Below are 26,746 nucleotides of genomic sequence, written 5' to 3'. Positions count from 1 at the left end.
TTGCCTCCTGTTGCCACCTCCTCCTTCTCGGCTTCCTCCTCCTCTTCTTCCACCTGCTCATCCAGTCAGCCACACACCTTCACCACCAACTTCAGCACAGCCCGGGGTAAACGTCAGCAGGCCATTCTGAAACTCATATGTTTGGGGGACAGGCCCCACACCGCACAGGAGTTGTGGCGGGGTATTGAACAACAGACCGACGAGTGGTTGCTGCCGGTGAGCCTCAAGCCCGGCCTGGTGGTGTGTGATAATGGGCGAAATCTCGTTGCAGCTCTGGGACTAGCCAATTTGACGCACATCCCTTGCTTGGCGCATGTGCTGAATTTGGTGGTGCAGAAGTTCATTCACAACTACCCCGACATGTCAGAGCTGCTGCATAAAGTGCGGGCCGTCTGTTCGCGCTTCCGGCGTTCACATCCTGCCGCTGCTCGCCTGTCTGCGCTACAGCGTAACTTCGGCCTTCCCGCTCACCGCCTCATATGCGACGTGCCCACCAGGTGGAACTCCACCTTGCACATGCTGGACAGACTGTGCGAGCAGCAGCAGGCCATAGTGGAGTTTCAGCTGCAGCACGCACGGGTCAGTCGCACTACAGAACAGCACCACTTCACCACCAATGACTGGGCCTCCATGCGAGACCTGTGTGCCCTGTTGCGCTGTTTCGAGTACTCCACCAACATGGCCAGTGGCGATGACACCGTTATCAGCGTTACAATACCACTTCTATGTCTCCTTGAGAAAACACTTAGGGCGATGATGGAACAGGAGGTGGCCCAGGAGGAGGAGGAGGACGATGAGGAAGAGGGGTCATTTTTAGCACTTTCAGGCCAGTCTCTTCGAAGTGACTCAGAGGGAGGTTTTTTGCAACAGCAGAGGCCAGGTACAAATGTGGCCAGCCAGGGCCCACTACTGGAGGACGAGGAGGACGAGGATGAGGAGGAGGTGGAGGAGGATGAGGATGAAGCATGGTCACAGCGGGGTGGCACCCAACGCAGCTCGGGTCCATCACTGGTGCGTGGCTGGGGGGAAAGGCAGGACGATGACGATACGCCTCCCACAGAGGACAGCTTGTCCTTACCCCTGGGCAGCCTGGCACACATGAGCGACTACATGCTGCAGTGCCTGCGCAACGACAGCAGAGTTGCCCACATTTTAACCTGTGCGGACTACTGGGTTGCCACCCTGCTGGATCCACGCTACAAAGACAATGTGCCCACCTTACTTCCTGCACTGGAGCGTGATAGGAAGATGCGCGAGTACAAGCGCACGTTGGTAGACGCGCTACTGAGAGCATTCCCAAATGTCACAGGGGAACAAGTGGAAGCCCAAGGCCAAGGCAGAGGAGGAGCAAGAGGTCGCCAAGGCAGCTGTGTCACGGCCAGCTCCTCTGAGGGCAGGGTTAGCATGGCAGAGATGTGGAAAACTTTTGTCAACACGCCACAGCTAACTGCACCACCACCTGATACGCAACGTGTTAGCAGGAGGCAACATTTCACTAACATGGTGGAACAGTACGTGTGCACACCCCTCCACGTACTGACTGATGGTTCGGCCCCATTCAACTTCTGGGTCTCTAAATTGTCCACGTGGCCAGAGCTAGCCTTTTATGCCTTGGAGGTGCTGGCCTGCCCGGCAGCCAGCGTTTTGTCTGAACGTGTATTCAGCACGGCAGGGGGCGTCATTACAGACAAACGCAGCCGCCTGTCTACAGCCAATGTGGACAAGCTGACGTTCATAAAAATGAACCAGGCATGGATCCCACAGGACCTGTCCGTCCCTTGTCCAGATTAGACATTAACTACCTCCCCATAACCATATATTATTGGACTCCAGGGCACTTCCTCATTCAATCCTATTTTTATTTTCATTTTACCATTATATTGCGATGCTACCCAAAGTTGAATGAACCTCTCCTCTGCCTGTGTGCTAGGCCTAAATATATGCCAATGGACTGTTGCAGTGGTGGCTGACATGAAGCCTGATTCTCTGCTATGACATGCAGACTAATTCTCTGCTGACATGAAGCCAGATTGTCTGTTACGGGACCTCTCTCCTCTGCCTGGGTGCTGGGCCTAAATTTATGACAATGGACTGTTGCAGTGGTGGCTGACGTGAAGCCTGATTCTCTGCTATGACATGCAGACTGATTCTCTGCTGACATGAAGCCAGATCCTCTGTTACGGGACCTCTCTCCTCTGCCTGGGTGCTGGGCCTAAATTTATGACAATGGACTGTTGCAGTGGTGGCTGACGTGAAGCCTGATTCTCTGCTATGACATGCAGACTGATTCTCTGCTGACATGAAGCCAGATCCTCTTTTACGGGACCTCTCTCCTCTGCCTGGGTGCTGGGCCTAAATTTATGACAATGGACTGTTGCAGTGGTGGCTGACGTGAAGCCTGATTCTCTGCTATGACATGCAGACTGATTCTCTGCTGTCATGAAGCCAGATTGTCTGTTACGGGACCTTTCTCCTCTACCTGGGTTCTGGGCCTAAATTTATGAAAATTGACTCTTACAGTGGTGGGTGACGTGAAGCCTGATTCTCTGCTATGATATGAAGACTGATTCTCTGCTGACATGAAGCCAGATTGTCTGTTACGGGACCTTTCTCCTCTGCCTGGGTTCTGGGCCTAAATTTATGAAAATTGACTCTTACAGTGGTGGGTGACGTGAAGCCTGATTCTCTGCTGACATGAAGCCAGATTGTCTGTTACGGGACCTTTCTCCTCTGCCTGGGTTCTGGGCCTAAATTTATGAAAATTGACTCTTACAGTGGTGGGTGACGTGAAGCCTGATTCTCTGCTATGATATGAAGACTGATTCTCTGCTGACATGAAGCCAGATTGTCTGTTACGGGACCTTTCTCCTCTGCCTGGGTTCTGGGCCTAAATTTATGAAAATTGACTCTTACAGTGGTGGGTGACGTGAAGCCTGATTCTCTGCTATGATATGAAGACTGATTCTCTGCTGACATGAAGCCAGATTCTCTGTTACGGGACCTCTCTCCTCTGCCTGGGTGCTGGGCCTAAATTTATGACAATGGACTGTTGCAGTGGTGGCTGACGTGAAGCCTGATTCTCTGCTATGACATGCAGACTGATTCTCTGCTGACATGAAGCCAGATTCTCTGTTACGGGACCTCTCTCCTCTGCCTGTGTGTGTGCTGGGCCTAAATATATGCCAATGGACTGTTGCAGTGGTGGCTGACGTGAAGCCTCATTCTCTGCTATGACATGCAGACTAATTCTCTGCTGACATGAAGACAGATTTTCTGTTACGGGACCTCTCTCCTCTGCCTGGGTGCCGGGGCCTAAATATCTGAGAATGGACTGTTCCAGTGGTGGGTGACGGGAAGCCAGATTCTCTGCTATGGAACCTCTCTCCAATTGATTTTGGTTAATTTTTATTTATTTAATTTTTATTTTAATTCATTTCCCTATCCACATTTGTTTGCAGGGGATTTACCTACATGTTGCTGCCTTTTGCAGCCCTCTAGCTCTTTCCTGGGCTGTTTTACAGCCTTTTTAGTGCCGAAAAGTTCGGGTCCCCATTGACTTCAATGGGGTTCGGGTTCGGGACGAAGTTCGGATCGGGTTCGGATCCCGAACCCGAACATTTCCGGGATGTTCGGCCGAACTTCTCGAACCCGAACATCCAGGTGTTCGCTCAACTCTATTTATCACCTATCCTGTTAAGTTTAATGTAAATATCAGAATTTTTTTGGGGGGGTTCCACTGCTCCATTCACTTAGATATTATGTGTACTGTTGGTACATTCAGAGGGGACCCTGTTCTTCTCAGGATCCTGTGAATAGTTGATAAATGCATTTAATAGGCTAACCCCTTTTAAACCACTCAATGCACTCCTATGGGCAGCACTACTGCAGTGATTTTATATATATTTTTTTACTGCAACAGAACTATAGGTTTAGCCTCTATAACAATATATCAGCATTTCTTTTCTTGCTCAAGCAAAGATCAGCAAAACATCACACAGCCAAAGACAGCCATTGTTCACAGCACATCTTGCAAGTTGCCACAACTGGATTTTTTTGGCGATTCTGTGGTCATAACTTCAGAGTTAGGCCTCTTTCACACGAATGTGTGCGCTCCGTGGCCGTATTGCAAAGCACATTTGTGGATCCGCTATACACTGGCATTGTTCTGTGTGCATTCCGCATCACAGATGCGGACCCATTCACTTCAATGGGTCCGCAAATCCGGAGATGTGGAATGGTGCGGAACAGAAGTATGGAACAGAACCCTACGGAAGCACTACGGAGTGCTTCTGTGGGGTTTCTTCCTGTACTTCCGTTCCGCAAAAAGATAGAACATGTCCTATCTTTTTGCGGAACGCAGACCTATTAAAGTGAATGGGTGCGCAATCCGCTGCCCCACAGTGGGTGTTCATGTTGTGGCCCACAATTTGCAGGCCGCAGCATGGCCACGGGGCGCACACGTTCATGTGCAAGAGGCCTTTGACTGAAACACCGACGTGTGAATGCAGCCTGTGATTTTAAGCCAAAACCAGGTGTGACTAAACAGAGGTGCATACATTTCCCTTATACTTTATGTCTGTGGAGGCGCCAATCTTGGTTTTGGCTCAGTCACGGATTAAAGTCACTGACCAATAGTGTTGAGCGGCATGTCCCATATTCGAATTCGCGAAATTTCGTGAATATTCGAAAGAATATTCGTAAAATAGTCACGAATATTCGAATTCGTTATTATTTCGCATATGCGATAATTCAAATTTTCGCATCGCATAATACATATTATGAGATGCAAAATTCGCATGTGCGCTAATTAAATCGCCTTACGAAGATTCGCAACTCAATTCAATCACTAATGTAAGAATGCAAAGCCCTTTGCCTCTGTTCTGGGACAAGTGCCGATATTCGCCTGTGCGCTAATAAAATCGCCTTACAAAGATTCGCGCCTCAATCACTTTCTAGGCAATGTGAGTAAGATCTGAGCTTTTGGACTTTTGGGAATCAATCGAGATACAGTGGGGGGGTGATGACAGTAGTTGACAGAGTACAGATCAATGTAATCTGTAAGGTGGAAACTAAAATAAAAAATACGAATATTCGTAAATCGAATTTTACGAAGTTCGAAGTATTCGCGAATATGGTGCTATACTATATGAATGCACAGGCCTTTGCCTCTCTGTTCTGGGGACAAGTGTAGATATTCGCCTGTGCGCTAATAAAATCGCCTTACAAAGATTCGCGCCTCAATCACTTTCTAGGCAATGTGAGTAAGATCTGAGCTTTTGGACTTTTGGGAATCAATCGAGAAACAGTGGGGGGTGATGACAGTAGTTGACAGAGTACAAATCAATGTAATCTGTAAGGTGGAAACTAAAATAAAAAATACGAATATTCGTAAATCGAATTTTACGAAGTTCGAAATATTCGCGAATATGGTGCTATACTATATGAATGCACATGCACAGGCCTTTGCCTCTGTTCTGGGGACAAGTGTAGATATTCGCATGTGCGCTAATAAAATCGCCTTACGAAGATTCGCAACTCAATTCACTAATGTATGAATGCAAAGCCCTTTGCCTCTGTTCTGGGACAAGTGCCGATATTCGCATTTGCGCTAATAAAATCGCCTTACGAAGATTCGCGCCTCAATCACTTTCTAGGCAATGTGAGTAAGATCTGAGCTTTTGGACCTTTGGGAAACAATTAGAGTTGAGCGAACACCTGGATGTTCGGGTTCGAGAAGTTCGGCCTAACATCCCGGAAATGTTCGGGTTCGGGATCCGAACCCGATCCGAACTTCGTCCCGAACCCGAACCCCATTGAAGTCAATGGGGACCCGAACTTTTCGGCACTAAAAAGGCTGTAAAACAGCCCAGGAAAGAGCTAGAGGGCTGCAAAAGGCAGCAACATGTAGGTAAATCCCCTGCAAACAAATGTGGATAGGGAAATGAATTAAAATAAAAATTAAATAAATAAAAATTAACCAAAATCAATTGGAGAGAGGTTCCATAGCAGAGAATCTGGCTTCCCGTCACCCACCACTGGAACAGTCCATTCTCAGATATTTAGGCCCCGGCACCCAGGCAGAGGAGAGAGGTCCCGTAACAGAGAATCTGTCTTCATGTCAGCAGAGAATTAGTCTGCATGTCATAGCAGAGAATGAGGCTTCACGTCAGCCACCACTGCAACAGTCCATTGGCATATATTTAGGCCCAGCACCCAGGCAGAGGAGAGAGGTCCCGTAACAGACAATCTGGCTTCATGTCAGCAGAGAATCAGTCTGCATGTCATAGCAGAGAATCAGGCTTCACGTCACCCACCACTGCAACAGTCCATTGTCATAAATTTAGGCCCAGCACTAGTGTTGAGCGGCATGTCCCATATTCGAATTCGCGAAATTTTGTGAATATTCGAAAGAATATTCGTAAAATATTCGCGATTATTCAAATTCGTTATTATTTCGCATATGCGATAATTCGAATTATCGCATAATACATATGCTATGCAAAATTCACATGTGCGCTAATGAAATCGCCTTACGAAGATTCGCAACTCAATTCAATCACTAATGTATGAATGCAATGCCCTTTGCCTCTGTTCTGGGACAAGTGTAGATATTCGCATGTGCGCTAATAAAATCGCCTTACGAAGATTCGCACCTCAATCACTTTCTAGGGAATGTGAGACTTTTGGGAATCAATCGAGATACAGTGGGGGGTGATGACAGTAGTTGACAGAGTACAGATCAATGTAATCTGTAAGGTGGAAAGTAAAATAAAAAATACGAATATTCGTAAATCGACTTTTACGAAGTTCTACGTATTCGCGAATATGGTGCTATACTATATGAATGCACAGGCCTTTGCCTCTCTGTTCTGGGGACAAGTGTAGATATTTGCATTTGCGTTAATAAAATCGCCTTACGAAGATTCGCAGCTCAATTCAATCACTAATGTATGAATGCAAAGCCCTTTGCCTCTGTTCTGGGACAAGTGTAGATATTCGCATGTGCGCTAATAAAATCGCCTTACGAAGATTCGCAACTCAATTCACTAATGTATGAATGCAAAGCCCTTTGCCTCTGTTCTGGGACGTGCCGATATTCGCATGTGCGCTAATAAAATCGCCTTACGAAGATTCGCGCCTCAATCACTTTCTAGGCAATGTGAGTAAGATCTGAGCTGTTGGACCTTTGGGAAACAATCAATTATATGTGTACTGTAATTTTGTGGGGGGGGGGGGGGGAAACAAAAAACGAATATTCGTTTTTACGAATATATAGCACTATATTCGAAATATTCGCGAAATCGCGAAGTTGCGATATTCGCGAAAAAAATTTGCTTTTCGAATATTCGCGCTCAACACTACCCAGCACCCAGGCAGAGGAGAGAGGTCCCGTAACAGAGAATCTGGCTTCATGTCAGCAGAGAATCAGTCTTCATATCATAGCAGAGAATCAGGCTTCACGTCACCCACCACTGTAAGAGTCAATTTTCATAAATTTAGGCCCAGAACCCAGGCAGAGGAGAAAGGTCCCGTAACAGACAATCTGGCTTCATGTCAGCAGAGAATCAGTCTTCATATCATAGCAGAGAATCAGGCTTCACGTCACCCACCACTGCAACAGTCAATTGTCATAAATTTAGGCCCAGCACCCAGGCAGAGGAGAGAGCTCCCGTAACAGAGGATCTGGCTTCATGTCAGCAGAGAATCAGTCTGCATGTCATAGCAGAGAATGAGGCTTCACGTCACCCACCACTGCAACAGTCCATTGGCATATATTTAGGCCTAGCACACAGGCAGAGCAGAGAGGTCCCGTAACAGACAATCTGGCTTCATGTCAGCAGAGAATCAGTCTGCATGTCATAGCAGAGAATGAGGCTTCACGTCACCCACCACTGCAACAGTCCATTGGCATATATTTAGGCCTAGCACACAGGCAGAGCAGAGAGGTCCCGTAACAGACAATCTGGCTTCATGTCAGCAGAGAATCAGTCTGCATGTCATAGCAGAGAATGAGGCTTCACGTCACCCACCACTGCAACAGTCCATTGGCATATATTTAGGCCTAGCACACAGGCAGAGCAGAGAGGTCCCGTAACAGACAATCTGGCTTCATGTCAGCAGAGAATCAGTCTGCATGTCATAGCAGAGAATGAGGCTTCACGTCACCCACCACTGCAACAGTCCATTGGCATATATTTAGGCCTAGCACACAGGCAGAGCAGAGAGGTCCCGTAACAGACAATCTGGCTTCATGTCAGCAGAGAATCAGTCTGCATGTCATAGCAGAGAATGAGGCTTCACGTCACCCACCACTGCAACAGTCCATTGGCATATATTTAGGCCTAGCACACAGGCAGAGCAGAGAGGTCCCGTAACAGACAATCTGGCTTCATGACAGCAGAGAATCAGTCTGCATGTCATAGCAGAGAATGAGGCTTCACGTCAGCCACCACTGCAACAGTCCATTGGCATATATTTAGGCCTAGCACACAGGCAGAGCAGAGAGGTCCCGTAACAGACAATCTGGCTTCATGACAGCAGAGAATCAGTCTGCATGTCATAGCAGAGAATCAGGCTTCACGTCAGCCACCACTGCAACAGTCCATTGTCATAAATTTAGGCCCAGCACCCAGGCAGAGGAGAGAGGTCCCGTAACAGAGAATCTGGCTTCATGTCAGCAGAGAATCAGTCTTCATATCATAGCAGAGAATCAGGCTTCACGTCACCCACCACTGTAAGAGTCAATTTTCATAAATTTAGGCCCAGAACCCAGGCAGAGGAGAAAGGTCCCGTAACAGACAATCTGGCTTCATGTCAGCAGAGAATCAGTCTTCATATCATAGCAGAGAATCAGGCTTCACGTCACCCACCACTGCAACAGTCAATTTTCATAAATTTAGGCCCAGAACCCAGGCAGAGGAGAAAGGTCCCGTAACAGACAATCTGGCTTCATGTCAGCAGAGAATCAGTCTTCATATCATAGCAGAGAATCAGGCTTCACGTCACCCACCACTGCAACAGTCAATTGTCATAAATTTAGGCCCAGCACCCAGGCAGAGGAGAGAGCTCCCGTAACAGAGGATCTGGCTTCATGTCAGCAGAGAATCAGTCTGCATGTCATAGCAGAGAATGAGGCTTCACGTCACCCACCACTGCAACAGTCCATTGGCATATATTTAGGCCTAGCACACAGGCAGAGGAGAGGTTCATTCAACTTTGGGTAGCCTCGCAATATAATGGTAAAATGAAAATAAAAATAGGATTGAATGAGGAAGTGCCCTGGAGTCCAATAATATATGGTTATGGGGAGGTAGTTAATGTCTAATCTGGACAAGGGACGGACAGGTCCTGTGGGATCCATGCCTGGTTCATTTTTATGAACGTCAGCTTGTCCACATTGGCTGTAGACAGGCGGCTGCGTTTGTCTGTAATGACGCCCCCTGCCGTGCTGAATACACGTTCAGACAAAACGCTGGCTGCCGGGCAGGCCAGCACCTCCAAGGCATAAAAGGCTAGCTCTGGCCACGTGGACAATTTAGAGACCCAGAAGTTGAATGGGGCCGAACCATCAGTCAGTACGTGGAGGGGTGTGCACACGTACTGTTCCACCATGTTAGTGAAATGTTGCCTCCTGCTAACACGTTGCGTATCAGGTGGTGGTGCAGTTAGCTGTGGCGTGTTGACAAAAGTTTTCCACATCTCTGCCATGCTAACCCTGCCCTCAGAGGAGCTGGCCGTGACACAGCTGCCTTGGCGACCTCTTGCTCCTCCTCTGCCTTGGCCTTGGGCTTCCACTTGTTCCCCTGTGACATTTGGGAATGCTCTCAGTAGCGTGTCTACCAACGTGCGCTTGTACTCGCGCATCTTCCTATCACGCTCCAGTGCAGGAAGTAAGGTGGGCACATTGTCTTTGTAGCGTGGATCCAGCAGGGTGGCAACCCAGTAGTCCGCACAGGTTAAAATGTGGGCAACTCTGCTGTCGTTGCGCAGGCACTGCAGCATGTAGTCGCTCATGTGTGCCAGGCTGCCCAGGGATAAGGACAAGCTGTCCTCTGTGGGAGGCGTATCGTCATCGTCCTGCCTTTCCCCCCAGCCACGCACCAGTGATGGACCCGAGCTGCGTTGGGTGCCACCCCGCTGTGACCATGCTTCATCCTCATCCTCCTCCACCTCCTCCTCATCCTCGTCCTCCTCGTCCTCCAGTAGTGGGCCCTGGCTGGCCACATTTGTACCTGGCCTCTGCTGTTGCCAAAAACCTCCCTCTGAGTCACTTCGAAGAGACTGGCCTGAAAGTGCTAAAAATGACCCCTCTTCCTCCTCCTCCTCCTCCTCCTCCTGGGCCACCTCCTCTTCCATCATCGCCCTAAGTGTTTTCTCAAGGAGACATAGAAGTGGTATTGTAACGCTGATAACGGTGTCATCGCCACTGGCCATGTTGGTGGAGTACTCGAAACAGCGCAACAGGGCACACAGGTCTCGCATGGAGGCCCAGTCATTGGTGGTGAAGTGGTGCTGTTCTGTAGTGCGACTGACCCGTGCGTGCTGCAGCTGAAACTCCACTATGGCCTGCTGCTGCTCGCACAGTCTGTCCAGCATGTGCAAGGTGGAGTTCCACCTGGTGGGCACGTCGCATATGAGGCGGTGAGCGGGAAGGCCGAAGTTACGCTGTAGCGCAGACAGGCGAGCAGCAGCAGGATGTGAACGCCGGAAGCGCGAACAGATGGCCCGCACTTTATGCAGCAGCTCTGACATGTCGGGGTAGTTGTGAATGAACTTCTGCACCACCAAATTCAGCACATGCGCCAAGCAAGGGATGTGCGTCAAATTGGCTAGTCCCAGAGCTGCAACGAGATTTCGCCCATTATCACACACCACCAGGCCGGGCTTGAGGCTCACCGGCAGCAACCACTCGTCGGTCTGTTGTTCTATACCCCGCCACAACTCCTGTGCGGTGTGGGGCCTGTCCCCCAAACATATGAGTTTCAGAATGGCCTGCTGACGTTTACCCCGGGCTGTGCTGAAGTTGGTGGTGAAGGTGTGTGGCTGACTGGATGAGCAGGTGGAAGAAGAGGAGGAGGAAGCCGAGAAGGAGGAGGTGGCAACAGGAGGCAAAGAATGTTGCCCTGCGATCCTTGGCGGCGGAAGGACGTGCGCCAAACAGCTCTCCGCCTGGGGCCCAGCTGCCACTACATTTACCCAGTGTGCAGTTAGGGAGATATAGCGTCCCTGGCCGTGCTTACTGGTCCACGTATCTGTGGTTAGGTGGACCTTGCTACAGATGGCGTTGCGCAGTGCACACTTGATTTTATCGGATACTTGGTTGTGCAGGGAAGGCACGGCTCTCTTGGAGAAGTAGTGCCGGCTGGGAACAACATACTGTGGGACAGCAAGCGACATGAGCTGTTTGAAGCTGTCTGTGTCCACCAGCCTAAATGACAGCATTTCATAGGCCAGTAGTTTAGAAATGCTGGCATTCAGGGCCAGGGATCGAGGGTGGCTAGGTGGGAATTTACGCTTTCTATCAAATGTTTGTGAGATGGAGAGCTGAACGCTGGCGTGTGACATGGTTGAGACGCTTGGTGACGGAGGTGGTGGTGGTGGTGTTGGTGGTACATCCCCTGTTTGCTGGGCGGCAGGTGCCAACGTTCCTCCAGAGGCGGAGGAAGAGGCCGAGGCGGCAGCAGCAGAATAGGCCGAGGCGGCAGCAGCAGAAGAGGTAGCAGGGGGAGCCTGAGTGACTTCCTTGGTTTTAAGGTGTTTACTCCACTGCAGTTCATGCTTTGCATGCAGGTGCCTGGTCATGCAGGTTGTGCTCAGGTTCAGAACGTTAATGCCTCGCTTCAGGCTCTGATGGCACAGCGTGCAAACCACTCGGGTCTTGTCGTCAGCACATTGTTTGAAGAAGTGCCATGCCAGGGAACTCCTTGAAGCTGCCTTTGGGGTGCTCGGTCCCAGATGGCGGCGGTCAGTAGCAGGCGGAGTCTCTTGGCGGCGGGTGTTCTGCTTTTGCCCACTGCTCCCTCTTTTGCTACGCTGTTGGCTCGGTCTCACCACTGCCTCTTCCTCCGAACTGTGAAAGTCAGTGGCACGACCTTCATTCCATGTGGGGTCTAGGACCTCATCGTCCCCTGCATCGTCTTCCACCCAGTCTTGATCCCTGACCTCCTGTTCAGTCTGCACACTGCAGAAAGACGCAGCAGTTGGCACCTGTGTTTCGTCATCATCAGAGACATGCTGAGGTGGTATTCCCATGTCCTCATCATCAGGAAACATAAGTGGTTGTGCGTCAGTGCATTCTATGTCTTTCACCGCTGGGGAAGGGCTAGGTGGATGCCCTTGGGAAACCCTGCCAGCGGAGTCTTCAAACAGCATAAGAGACTGCTGCATAACTTGAGGCTGAGACAGTTTCCCTGGTATGCATGGGGGTGATGTGACAGACTGATGGGGTTGGTTTTCAGGCGCCATCTGTGCGCTTTCTGCAGAAGACTGGGTGGGAGATAATGTGAACGTGCTGGATCCACTGTCGGCCACCCAATTGACTAATGCCTGTACCTGCTCAGGCCTTACCATCCTTAGAACGGCATTGGGCCCCACCATATATCGCTGTAAATTCTGGCGGCTACTGGGACCTGAGGTAGTTGGTACACTAGGACGTGTGGATGTGGCAGAACGGCCACGTCCTCTCCCAGCACCAGAGGGTCCACTAACACCACCACGACCATGTCCACGTCCGCGTCCCTTACTAGATGTTTTTCTCATTGTTATGGTTCACCACAACAACAAATATATTATTTGGCCCAATGTATTGTATTCAAATTCAGCGGGATATAAATTTGAGGCCTAGTATTTAGGCGCTGGGTGACCGGTATGGATTTAGTGACAGAATTAGACTTGGAAATGCACAGAAGCGTGTGTGTGTGAAGTTATTCTGAATGACCCAATGTGCACCTTGAATATTATATACCCTTTTAGGGATAGATTTCAAATAGCTCTGATATAGCAGAAACCACTAAATTATGAAATTGCTAAATTGGGAATTGTACTTCAACCCAGAACAAAAAATGTGCTTTGACGGACACTAAATATCTTGCCCAGCAACAACAGTACAACGGTGGGTAACGAGAGATTTAGAGGGAATTAAATTTGAGGCCTAGTATTTAGGCGCTGGGTCACCGGTATGGATTTAGTGACAGAATTAGACTTGGAAATACACAGTAGCGGGTGTGTGTGAAGTTATTCTGAATGACCCTATGTGCACCTTCAATATTATATACCCTTTTAGGGATAGATTTCAAATAGCTCTGATATAGCAGAAACCACTAAATTATGAAATTGCTAAATTGGGAATTGTACTTCAACCCAGAACAAAAAATGTGCTTTGACGGACACTAAATATCTTGCCCAGCAACAACAGTACAGCGGTGGGTAACGAGAGATTTAGAGGGAATTAAATTTGAGGCCTAGTATTTAGGCGCTGGGTCACCGGTATGGATTTAGTGACAGAATTAGACTTGGAAATGCACAGAAGCGTGTGTGTGAAGTTATTCTGAATGACCCAATGTGCACCTTCAATATTATATACCCTTTTTGGGATAGATTTCAAATAGCTCTGATATAGCAGGAACCACTAAATTATGAAATTGCTAAATTGGGAATTGTACTTCAACCCAGAACAAAAAATGTGCTTTGACGGGCACTAAATAACTTTCCCAGCTACAACAGGACAACGGTAACGAGAGATTTAGAGGGATTTAAATTTGAGGCCTAGTATTTAGGCGCTGGGTGACAGGTATGGGTTTAGTGACAGAATTAGACTTGGAAATACACAGTAGCGGGTGTGTGTGAAGTTATTCTGAATGACCCTATGTGCACCTTCAATATTATATACCCTTTTAGGGATAGATTTCAAATAGCTCTGATATAGCAGAAACCACTAAATTATGAAATTGCTAAATTGGGAATTGTACTTCAACCCAGAACAAAAAATGTGCTTTGACGGACACTAAATATCTTGCCCAGCAACAACAGTACACCGGTGGGTAACGAGAGATTTAGAGGGAATTAAATTTGAGGCCTAGTATTTAGGCGCTGGGTCACCGGTATGGATTTAGTGACAGAATTAGACTTGGAAATACACAGTAGCGGGTGTGTGTGAAGTTATTCTGAATGACCCTATGTGCACCTTCAATATTATATACCCTTTTTGGGATAGATTTCAAATAGCTCTGATATAGCAGGAACCACTAAATTATGAAATTGCTAAATTGGGAATTGTACTTCAACCCAGAACAAAAAATGTGCTTTGACGGGCACTAAATAACTTTCCCAGCTACAACAGGACAACGGTAACGAGAGATTTAGAGGGATTTAAATTTGAGGCCTAGTATTTAGGCGCTGGGTGACAGGTATGGGTTTAGTGACAGAATTAGACTTGGAAATACACAGTAGCGGGTGTGTGTGAAGTTATTCTGAATGACCCTATGTGCACCTTCAATATTATATACCCTTTTTGGGATAGATTTCAAATAGCTCTGATATAGCAGAAACCACTAAATTATGAAATTGCTAAATTGGGAATTGTACTTCAACCCAGAACAAAAAATGTGCTTTGACGGACACTAAATATCTTGCCCAGCAACAACAGTACAGCGGTGGGTAACGAGAGATTTAGAGGGAATTAAATTTGAGGCCTAGTATTTAGGCGCTGGGTCACCGGTATGGATTTAGTGACAGAATTAGACTTGGAAATACACAGTAGCGGGTGTGTGTGAAGTTACTCTGAATGACCCTATGTGCACCTTCAATATTATATACCCTTTTTGGGATAGATTTCAAAGAGCTCTGATATAGCAGGAACCACTAAATTATGAAATTGCTAAATTGGGAATTGTATTTCAACCCAGAACAAGAAATGTGCTTGAACGGACACTAAATAACTCGCCCAGCTACAGCACTAGGGACAGATTTAGCTGGATATAAATTTGAGGCCTAGTATTTAGGCGCTGGGTGACAGGTATGGGTTTAGTGACAGAATTAGACTTGGAAATACACAGTAGCGGGTGTGTGTGAAGTTATTCTGAATGACCCTATGTGCACCTTCAATATTATATACCCTTTTAGGGATAGATTTCAAATAGCTCTGATATAGCAGAAACCACTAAATTATGAAATTGCTAAATTGGGAATTGTACTTCAACCCAGAACAAAAAATGTGCTTTGACGGACACTAAATATCTTGCCCAGCAACAACAGTACAGCGGTGGGTAACGAGAGATTTAGAGGGAATTAAATTTGAGGCCTAGTATTTAGGCGCTGGGTCACCGGTATGGATTTAGTGACAGAATTAGACTTGGAAATACACAGTAGCGGGTGTGTGTGAAGTTATTCTGAATGACCCTATGTGCACCTTCAATATTATATACCCTTTTTGGGATAGATTTCAAATAGCTCTGATATAGCAGGAACCACTAAATTATGAAATTGCTAAATTGGGAATTGTACTTCAACCCAGAACAAAAAATGTGCTTTGACGGGCACTAAATAACTTTCCCAGCTACAACAGGACAACGGTAACGAGAGATTTAGAGGGATTTAAATTTGAGGCCTAGTATTTAGGCGCTGGGTGACAGGTATGGGTTTAGTGACAGAATTAGACTTGGAAATACACAGTAGCGGGTGTGTGTGAAGTTATTCTGAATGACCCTATGTGCACCTTCAATATTATATACCCTTTTTGGGATAGATTTCAAATAGCTCTGATATAGCAGAAACCACTAAATTATGAAATTGCTAAATTGGGAATTGTACTTCAACCCAGAACAAAAAATGTGCTTTGACGGACACTAAATATCTTGCCCAGCAACAACAGTACAGCGGTGGGTAACGAGAGATTTAGAGGGAATTAAATTTGAGGCCTAGTATTTAGGCGCTGGGTCACCGGTATGGATTTAGTGACAGAATTAGACTTGGAAATACACAGTAGCGGGTGTGTGTGAAGTTACTCTGAATGACCCTATGTGCACCTTCAATATTATATACCCTTTTTGGGATAGATTTCAAAGAGCTCTGATATAGCAGGAACCACTAAATTATGAAATTGCTAAATTGGGAATTGTATTTCAACCCAGAACAAGAAATGTGCTTGAACGGACACTAAATAACTCGCCCAGCTACAGCACTAGGGACAGATTTAGCTGGATATAAATTTGAGGCCTAGTATTTAGGCGCTGGGTGACCGGTATGGATTTAGTGACAGAATTAGACTGGGATATGGCCAAAAAATGAACAGACTATTGCTGGTTAAATGCACTTGGTGTGACAGCTTCACCCTGATGTAGGCTTTAGCCAAAAAACAACCACACCATTGAGGGTTAAATGCACTTGGTGACAGGCGCAGCTTGCCCCTGATTTTGTATATGGCCAAAAAATGAACAGACTATTGCTGGTTAAATGCACTTGGTGTGACAGCTTCACCCTGATGTAGGCTTTAGCCAAAAAACAACCACACCATTGAGGGTTAAATGCACTTGGTGACAGGCGCAGCTTGCCCCTGATTTTGTATATGGCCAAAAAATGAACAGACTATTGCTGGTTAAATGCACTTGGTGTGACAGCTTCACCCTGATGTAGGCTTTAGCCAAAAAACAACCACACCATTGAGGGTTAAATGCACTTGGTGACAGGCGCAGCTTGCCCCTGATTTTGTATATGGCCAAAAAATGAACAGACTATTGCTGGTTAAATGCACTTGGTGTGACAGCTTCACCCTGATGTAGGCTTTAGCCAAAAAACAACCACACCATTGAGGGTTAAATGCACTTGGTCGCAGCTTGTGCTGGCGCACCACAAGACACAAAATGGCCGCCGATCACCCCAGAAAAATGAGACTGACAAACGGTCTGTGCAGCCTAAAAACAGTGAGCAATTGAGGATCAGCAGCTCAATGATCCACAGCTGCAGATCGATCAGTTAATCAAGTCCTTTGGAGGAGTTAATCTGCCTAATCTCGCCCTACTGTCGCAGCCGCAACCTCTCCCTACGCTAATCAGAGCAGAGTGACGGGCGGCGCTATGTGACTCCAGCTTAAATAGAGGCTGGGTCACATGGTGCTCTGGCCAATCACAGCCATGCCAATAGTAGGCATGGCTGTGATGGCCTCTTGGGGCAAGTAGTATGACGCTTGTTGATTGGCTGCTTTGCAGCCTTTCAAAAAGCGCCAAGAAAGCGTCACAAAAGCGCGAAGAAAGCGACGAACACCGAACCCGAACCCGGACTTTTACGAAAATGTCCGGGTTCGGGTCCGTGTCACGGACACCCCAAAATTCGGTACGAACCCGAACTATACAGTTCGGGTTCGCTCATCCCTAGAAACAATCAATTATATGTGTACTGTAATTTTGTGGAAAAAAACAAAAAAAAACAACGAATATTCGTTTTTACGAATATATAGCACTATATTCGAAATATTCGCGAAATCGCGAAGTTGCGATATTCGCGAAAAAAAATTCGCTTTTCGAATATTCGTGCTCAACACTACTGACCAAAACAAATGATATAGTCCCAGCCTCAACTTTTCCATTATATTTATTCTGTGTTAAATATGCAGTTCTGGCTGATCACATATGTGGGCCACAGGTCTCTGCTATTTTAAACAGCAGAAACCCGGCAGCTATGGCGCCTGCTGCACGTGTCAGCTGGCACATGTTTAAAGACCAGACTTCTGCTGTACATGTACGGCAGAGGTCCTGAACTGGTTAAAAACAGCCTGTTTATCATTGCCCACTTGAATCAGTGTGCATCCATTTTCTGTGTTTTAATGTGTTAACAGAACACTTCATTAGCTTTTTTAAAACCCTAAGTGCACTTACTATATATTATGTCCCACCCACAGTGCCCTCAGTACGAATAATGCCCCACATACTGACCAGTGTAACACTAACACTTCTCCTATACAGTATATAGTCTTTGTATATGTACAAAAAACAAATCTCATACTCTTCTCTGCACTGGAGGCAGCAGGACCTGAGGCTCCCAGTGTGATTATACGCTTCAGGTCCTGATGCTTCCAATGTGGCACAAGTATTCAAATACCTGTGGTGAGATGAGCATTTAGTTTTTTACATAATGTACCCGTTTCTCAGCCATTAGATGTGTGCTTCAGCTGTTAAAAACCTGACTGACTTCAATGGGGACCGTCTGGACCTCAGAAGGGCCAACAATGATTTACAGACACCATTTACTGGTCATTCAAAAATGGCCACATGGACTGCAATAGGAGTGAATGCACTTTAGTCTGGATTCACACCTTGTTACAGCCATATTTCTCACGTTTCAAGGCATGGGTTTAAGGCAGAGTTCACACGGGCGAGATTTCCGCGCAGGTGTAATGCGTGAGGTGAACGCATTGCACCCGCACTGAATCCGGACCCATTAACTTCTATGGGGCTGTGCACATGAACAGTGATTTTCACGCATCACTTATACGTTGCGTGAAAATCACAGCATGCTCTATAGTGTGCGTTTATCATGCAACGCAGGCCCCATAGAAGTGAATGGGGCTGAGTGAAAATCGTAAGCATCTGCAATCAAGTGCGGATGCGGTGCGATTTTCACACATGTTTGCTAAGATGACAGTCTATTCACTGTATTATTTTCCCTTATAACATGGTTATAAGGGAAATACTTAGATTACTCTTACCGGTAATATGTTTTCCATGAGCCCATGACAGCACCTGTGAGAGATCCTCCCCCCTCCTGACAGGAAACAGGAACTTCCCAGATCCTTAAATTGGTCCATTGCCTTCCGCCACTCAGTACTTGACAAGATTCCTGGGACCAGCAATGCACCTATATATAGTGAAACTAATAACACAACAAAAAGAAAACAAACCAGAAAAAAACTGCGCCAAATATATGCCAGGCATATCTCTTTGGCACAAAATATAGATTTCTCATTTACATCTTCTATGTATCTAATAAATTATATATATTATTTTTTTTTCTTTTTATTATAAAAATTCTTATTTTTATTTTTTTATTTGCCTACTATAATTTTTTTATTTTTTATTTTTATAGGGAGGGAATTATGTAGGTGCTGTCATGGGCTCATGGAAAACATATTACCGGTAAGAGTAATTTAAGTATTTCCATTACACCCCATGACAGCACCTGTGAGAGACTAGACAAGATAACTATTAGGGAGGGACTACAGCCTGCAGCACCTCTCTCCCAAAAGACATATCCTGCACAGATTAAAGGTCTAACCTATAGTGCTTGTAAGACGTAGAGGGGGAACTCCACGTTGCTGCCCTACAGATCTGATCAATAGTAGCGCACCCTTTTTCTGCCCAGGAAGAGGCCACTGCCCTAGTGGAATGAGCTGAAAAATCTGAAGGGACCTGACAATCTGATTGTGAATATGCCAGACCTATCACTCTCTTGATCCATCTGGCTAAGGTATGGCTCACAACTTTCGAGCCCCTATTCTGACCCTGAAACTGCACAAAGAGTTGCAGGGTTTTTCTAAAGCACTTCGTAGACTCTAAATAAGCACAGACACACCTTCTGACGTCTAAAGTATGAAAAGCTTTTGCAGTGTCCCAGGGGGTCAGTAGTGTATCTTTGGGTATGCTGGGCTTTGTAGTGCAGAGTAACCCACTAACCTGGGATTCACTGACGTCTTCAATCTGGGCAGATACTGGAACAGGCAGTACGTAAATGTTCGTGACGCCAGTGTCAATTAAACGGTGACACGCCGTGTAATGTTATGTGGAATAATGGAGTAACCACGTGATAGCCAACCAAAACTGGAACTTTACTGGAATTTTCAATAGTAATCATGCATGGACATAGGTGGAAACGCAGTTCCATTGAAGACAGTTGATTTGCATATGAAGACAGTGGTTTTGCATAAGTTACAGACAGGCCGGAAATAGCAAGGTGATTTTCAGAGGGTTAAACACAGGACTTGTAGTACAGGAGGCTTGCACTCTATTCCTGACTGATCCTGAAACATGTGACTTATTCTCCAAGGTCTGATGCCCTAACTCTGGCGTATCCTTGAATCTGTCTTTATCAAGTACCTCCTCTGTTACCTTGAGTACATCTTGCTGATTAGACTCGCCTTCTATTGAATCCTGGGTCTTCAGGCTGTTTAACTATGCCCTTCTTGCTTCTATGAATACGGACTCAGGAGGGGAACCTTCTCCTCAGAACTGGAACCCGGTTACAGGGCTTACTCTACCCTCTCAGCACTGAGTCTAGAAACTTCTGCCTTCCTGAGCTAGGCCCTAGCCTATTTATACTGAACTGGGGGCTCCCTCTGCTGGCTGTGACAAGGATTGCCGGTAACCGGCCTGACTGGCTTAAAGGGAAATACACATTCCAATCTAGCAGTGTCGGGTAGCCTACCCGTATGCTGCACACCCCCAGACTTTAACGTGAGTAAGGCCTCGTACTCACACACATACCTGAACCGGCATAAGATGATACATAATTTAAACATTACATTATAAATATGATAAATAACTATTTCACACAAAAATATAACATTTGCGACTTGATGAACAAATGACGCAAGAAAAAGGGCGTCTTCTTTCTTCTTAGGCACGGCCGCTGACCTGGCACAGCGGACTTAAGGTGAACCAGGTTAGTCTATTTTTTTTTTTCTTGACTGAAGTATAATAAAGAACTACACAGGATTTTCCTGCGGGTGTAGAACAGGCAAGGGCTCACGTGGAGGAGTCCATTCTTGCGCACACACGTCAAGCAGGCTATTTCTAGTAACAACTGTTCGGGAGGAGACACCACCAGCATAGTCAAAGTCTCCTAAATGGACTGGCGGACGTCCCCTGGTCATCCGGGTGGACCTCCTCAACACAGGGGTTTCCTCCTCCCTTAGCACCGAGGTAGAAGAGAGAGTAGCAACAGGAGGATCTCCATCCGTGAGACCTTGGTCAGGAACAACAGGAACAACAGGATCCACTAGAGGGGGAACTGGATCCGGGGGATCTTGAACCGGCTCTTCTGGAAGTAAAGGTACAGTAGGTGCCGGAGCGGGCACCAACAAGTTCAACCATGGTGTCAGAAGCCAATGCATGGGATCAGCGTCATACCTTAGATTACGGACAGCCTGCATAGGATCCTCGGGCTGTATTGATGACTCTGACACAGGGGGTTCAGATATAGAACTCTCGGCACTGGGTTCTGGTGTCAGGCAGAGCTTTAACCGGTTTCGGTGTACAATTTGGGATCCCCTGCCTTCCCGGGTGATCTCATAAGTGTGAGTTCCAACATTTGGGATTGCAGTGACAACATAGGGACTTTGCTCCCATTTACTGTCCAGTTTACTGGTACGGCGGTTATTTTTCAGCCATACCACAGCCCCTATTGTCAAGGGTTCTGCATGGGCTGCTTGGTCATAGTCTCTCTGCTGCCGGTTTCTAGCATAGTCCATACGTTCCTGAACAATAGCTTGGGCCGTATTCAATCGCCTTTGGTGTTCAGCAACCCAGTCGGTATTAGGTAATGGGTTGATGCAATCGGGTACGAGTACTTCCAAGGAGTGATCAGCAGGCAATAACCCTTGGCGCCCAAACATCAAATAAAAGGGGGTATACCCGGTGGAACAGTGTATGGTATGATTGTACGTGAACACGAGCTGTGGCAACAGATTAGGCCAATCTCCCCTGGTTTCAGGAGGCACGGTCCTCAGCATCTCTATCAAGGTCTGATTCATTTTTTCACATAATCCATTACCTTGCGGATGGTAGGCCGTCGTCCGGATCTTCTTACAGTGGTGCAGGCGGCACAGTTCATGGAACAGATGGGACTCAAAAGCAGGACCTTGATCGGTGAGGATCTTTTCTGGACAACCGTAGGGTAGGAGGAAGTGTTTCCAGAACAGTTCGGCTGTAGTCTTGGCCGTCTGGTCTCTCACAGGCACCGCTACAACAAACTTAGTGAAATGGTCAATAATAGTCATAGCGTACACATACCCTGAGCGACTAGGCTCCAGTTTCACATGGTCGATGGCGACAAGTTCAAGAGGACGAGTACTTACAATGGGTCTCAGTGGTGCCCTCTGATCATGGTGTTCATCTCGTTTCAAGGCACAGGCTACACACTCCCGACACCACTTCTCCATGTCTTCTCTCATGCCCACCCAGTAAAACCGCTGGCGGATATTTGCCTCAGTCTTTTGGACCCCAAAGTGACCGGATTGATTGTGGTACATCTCCAACACCATACCTGCATCTCGTCGGGGTATGAGAATCTGATGCACTCTTTCGTTGGACACTGGGTCTAGGCTTCTCCGTAGCAACAGGCCCTTTTGTATGAAGAGCTGATGGCGCTGTCTCCACAGTTTGATGAGCTCAGGATCTGTACTCTTACGCCGAATCCTCTCAGGGGCTCTGCCACTGGTAATGAAGTCCAACAATTCACCCAGCACTCTACTTTCAGACTGTAGTTTCACCCACCTTTCTTCTTTGAGTTCAGGCCTACTGGAGGGTGAAGGGACTGCAGCTCTGTCACTGGTAGCCCGAGCCTGATCCTGTTGAGCAAATTTATGGTAGAAGGCCGGCATTTCTACATCTTCCCAAGCATCTCGCACATCATCAGGAGCTGTCTCTGTGGGAAGCCTGGATAAAGCATCAGCATTGTCATTAGTACGTCCAGCACGATATTTTACAGAGAAATCCTAGTTGGCGAGGCGAGAGGCCCATCTTTGCTCCAAAGCCCCCAATTTAGCTGTATTTAGATGTGCCAGAGGGTTATTATCAGTGAATGCAATGAATGGGGTAGCGGCTAGATAATCTTTGAATTTCTCCGTCACTGCCCACACTAATGCCAGGAACTCTAGTTTGAAGGAACTATAATTCTGGTCATTTTTCTCAGCTCCTTTCAGGGAGCGGCTTGCATAAGCTATCACTCTTTCTTTTCCCTCTTGGATCTGGGCTAACACAGCCCCCAGACCTCGCTTGCTAGCATCAGTATACAGATGGAAGGGCTTGCTGTAGTCTGGATAACCTAACATGGGAGGCTCAGTCAGTTTCTTTTTTAACAACTGGAACGCTATCTCTCTTTCTTCATTCCACTCAATGGGCACTGGAGTTCTAGGACTTTTCTTGGGCTGCCCCCTCAAGAGTTCCTGGATAGGATCGGCTATTTGAGCAAAATGGGGGATAAAACGTCTATAGTAGCCGGCAAAACCAAGGAAACCCCTCACCTCTTTGACGGTAGTGGGGACCGGCCAGTTACGGACAGCCGCTAACTTATCAGGGTCAGGTTGTACGCCCTCTCCGCTTACCACATGTCCCAGGTATTTTACCGCAGGTTTGAGCAAGTGGCACTTGGATGGCTTTACCTTCAGGCCATATTTGATAAGGATTTCAAAGACCTCTGCTAAGTGTTTCAGATGGTCTTCATATGTTTTTGAGTACACAATGACATCATCTAGATACAGCAGCACTGTTTCGAAGTTTTTGTGACCCAAACACCGCTCCATTAGTCTCTGGAAAGTTCCTGGGGCATTACATAACCCGAACGGCATACAATTGAATTCGAACAGGCCCATGGGAGTGGTGAAAGCAGTCTTTTCCCTATCTGCCGGGGCCATGGGTACTTGCCAGTAGCCACTGGTCAAGTCCAATGTGGAGAAATAGGCAGCGGAGCCCAGAGCAGTTAGTGACTCCTCAATGCGGGGCAGTGGGTACGCGTCTTTGTGGGTTATTTGATTAATTTTTATATAGTCCACGCAGAAACGGATACCACCATCCTTCTTCTTTACAAGGACCAGGGGTGCTGCCCACGGGCTACGACTGTCCCGGATTACATTAGAGTCTTTCATCTCTTGGATCATTTCTTTTACAGTCTGATATGAAGTAGGCGGTAAGGGTCTGTATCTCTCCTTGATAGGAGAATGAGAGCCAGTAGGTATGGTGTGTTGTATGGCACTAACCTCTCCATAATCAGTAGCATGTTTACTGAAGGCCTGGTGGTGCTCTTTGACAAGCTGTAGTATCCCTTCTTGTTGACGTTGGGGGGTAGTCTCGTCCCCGACATGTAGCTCTTCCCACCAGGGTACTTGTGACTGGGGCACCGGCGGACATCCGCTGACTGCAGCTGGCGGCTTTCTGTCACTGGAAGACGGATGATGTCTTGGAAAAACACCTGAGAAAGCTGGGCAACAGGGTAATGCTTAGTAAGCGCAACAGGATGATCACTCAGGTTAATCAGACGGACAGGTACTTTACCTTGGGAGACATTCACCAGGCACTTGGCAGCTCTCACATAAGGGTAATTCTCCATCTGGATTGGTTCCACCAGGGCCGGATAATCTCGGCCTTGGACTCCCAGGACAGCACGACACCATAACAGAGTTTGGGAATTAGGAGGCAAAGTCACAGGCTTATTATCACGAATCCTGGCAGTACAAATTTCTCCTTTCCCGTTAGCAAACCTCTGCTGGGCACTTAACACAGTGATAGTCTTTTGAATCACCCTCTTGGATGCAGAGGAAGCGGTGGGCAGAGTCTGGTGTAATACGGCAAGTATTTCTGCATAACAGTTTTTGAAGACATTGGTGCCTAGAATGACAGGATGTCCTCCTCTGTCGCCGGCCTGTACTACTATCACCCCTTGTTGAGGCAAGGTTACTTCTCCCACCTGCAGGGTGGGTTCCCAGTATCCATGAATCTTTACCGGTTTGCTATTGCTGGCGATAATCTCTACCCAGGATTCAGGCGGCTGGGTCAATTGGTTGGTGTCCCAGAATCTTTCAAAGGCGGGCAGCTGAATAGTAGTGACCTGAGACCCAGTATCTAATAGGGCTTCAAAGGGGACCCCGTTAATCTCTACATTGATTTTAGGATGGGATCCTACATACCGTGGCATCCAATTTGGATCCTTTGGACCTAGTGTTCTACCTCCCGAGGGGTGGTCCTCAGCCTCAGGGGTTGCCCGTTTAACTGCCAGCATGTGGATTCTAAGTGTCCCACCTTTTTGCAGTATGTACACACGGGCCGCTTGCGATCCCTATTGCGCCTCCCAGGATCCCTGGGGTGAGTCTCTTGGTATGGAGTTGGGAACGGCTTAGGAGGTGACAGGAACTCTTCTTCTGACATCATGGGTTTTTCCCATTCCTCCATTTTTCTGCACACTCTCTCTAGGCTTTTAGTTAGGTGATTTACTTGCTCTGTCAGCATGGCGATAGTATCGGTAGCTGTAGCTTGAACAGCTTGACCGGCCTCAGTTCGGTTAATGATAAACGGTTTTGACCTGCAGGCTGATAACTCAGGTGGTGTGCTCAACTCTGTAGATACTGCTGACCCCAGAATTTTTATAGCCAGTTCTTTAAAGTCCAGAAAGGTACTGTTAGGGTGTTGGGCGGACAGCATCTTTAATTGGGTCCTTATTTGCTCACTAGACACCCCTGTGATAAATTGTTCCCTCAGGGTCTGGTCCTGACTATCAGCCTCCCTGGGATCTATCTGGATTACAGCCCCCAAAGCCGCCTGAAGTGATAGGGCATAGTCACGGAGGGACTCACCGGACTTCTGTTTCTTGCCAAAGAAGTGCATCTTTATCTCTGAGGCAGTCCTCGTTTCAAAAGTGGCCCTGAGGCGGGTGAATATCTGCTCTAGAGTACTCCGTTCCGCAGCAGGCCACGATAATACCTCTCTGCGGGCAGCCCCCTCCAGTTGCGCTAGCAAGATTTCCATTTGCTGATCGGCATTTATGGGGTACAGTTTGAATAAGGCCAGCAACTTTTCTTTAAAGTCTCTAAGGGTATGGGCCTCTCCGTTATAGCGGGGAAACCATGGGGCCCCAAAATAGTAAGGCATGGTAAAGGGCATCACGCTGGGGGCTATAGGATGATTAGGAGCCGCAAGCTCTCCCGGGTCCGGCCGCTCGGCAACTCCCGGATCTGACATGTCAGTTTAATAAGATGTGGCCGCTGGCGACTAAAAGGGCCGAAACAATCCCCTTCCCTCCGGATACAAGTTCTTACCGGTATCGCCGGGTGTGAAGCAGGCCAAATCTCGAGAGACTCCGGACTTCCTGCGACCGCGGTGACGTAGAGGAAACAGGGCCGCGGCGGTGCGATGATGAAGAGGGGCGGGCTTTTCGGTGTCCTTGAAGGGATCCGCCCACGAAGGTCCTCAGCAGCGCGGGAAACTTTTCTCCAGGCGGCCGGTGGCCATCTTGATCACCATTCCCTGACAGCAAGCAGGGTTGTTGAGGAGTTAGTGAATTATAATCCACAACCACGATTTTCTTTTCCTGGGGGTAGCGCAACACAGCACAGCGCCTCCGATTCCTCCCAGGCACAATTGTAATCCACAGATTTAGGAATAAAGGTTACAGTCTTTGCAATACGGTGGTGGAATAGTTAAAGCACACAGTTCACACTTCTCTGCACTTCAGAAGTATGCGTATCCTGTTCGTGACGCCAAAAAGAGCGATGCAGTGTCCCAGGGGGTCAGTAGTGTATCTTTGGGTATGCTGGGCTTTGTAGTGCAGAGTAACCCACTAACCTGGGATTCACTGACGTCTTCAATCTGGGCAGATACTGGAACAGGCAGTACGTAAATGTTCGTGACGCCAGTGTCAATTAAACGGTGACACGCCGTGTAATGTTATGTGGAATAATGGAGTAACCACGTGATAGCCAACCAAAACTGGAACTTTACTGGAATTTTCAATAGTAATCATGCATGGACATAGGTGGAAACGCAGTTCCATT

Source organism: Bufo gargarizans, chromosome 6, assembly GCF_014858855.1.
Source record: "Bufo gargarizans isolate SCDJY-AF-19 chromosome 6, ASM1485885v1, whole genome shotgun sequence".
NCBI lineage: Eukaryota > Metazoa > Chordata > Amphibia > Anura > Bufonidae > Bufo > Bufo gargarizans.
Note: the sequence above shows the minus strand (reverse complement) of the source record.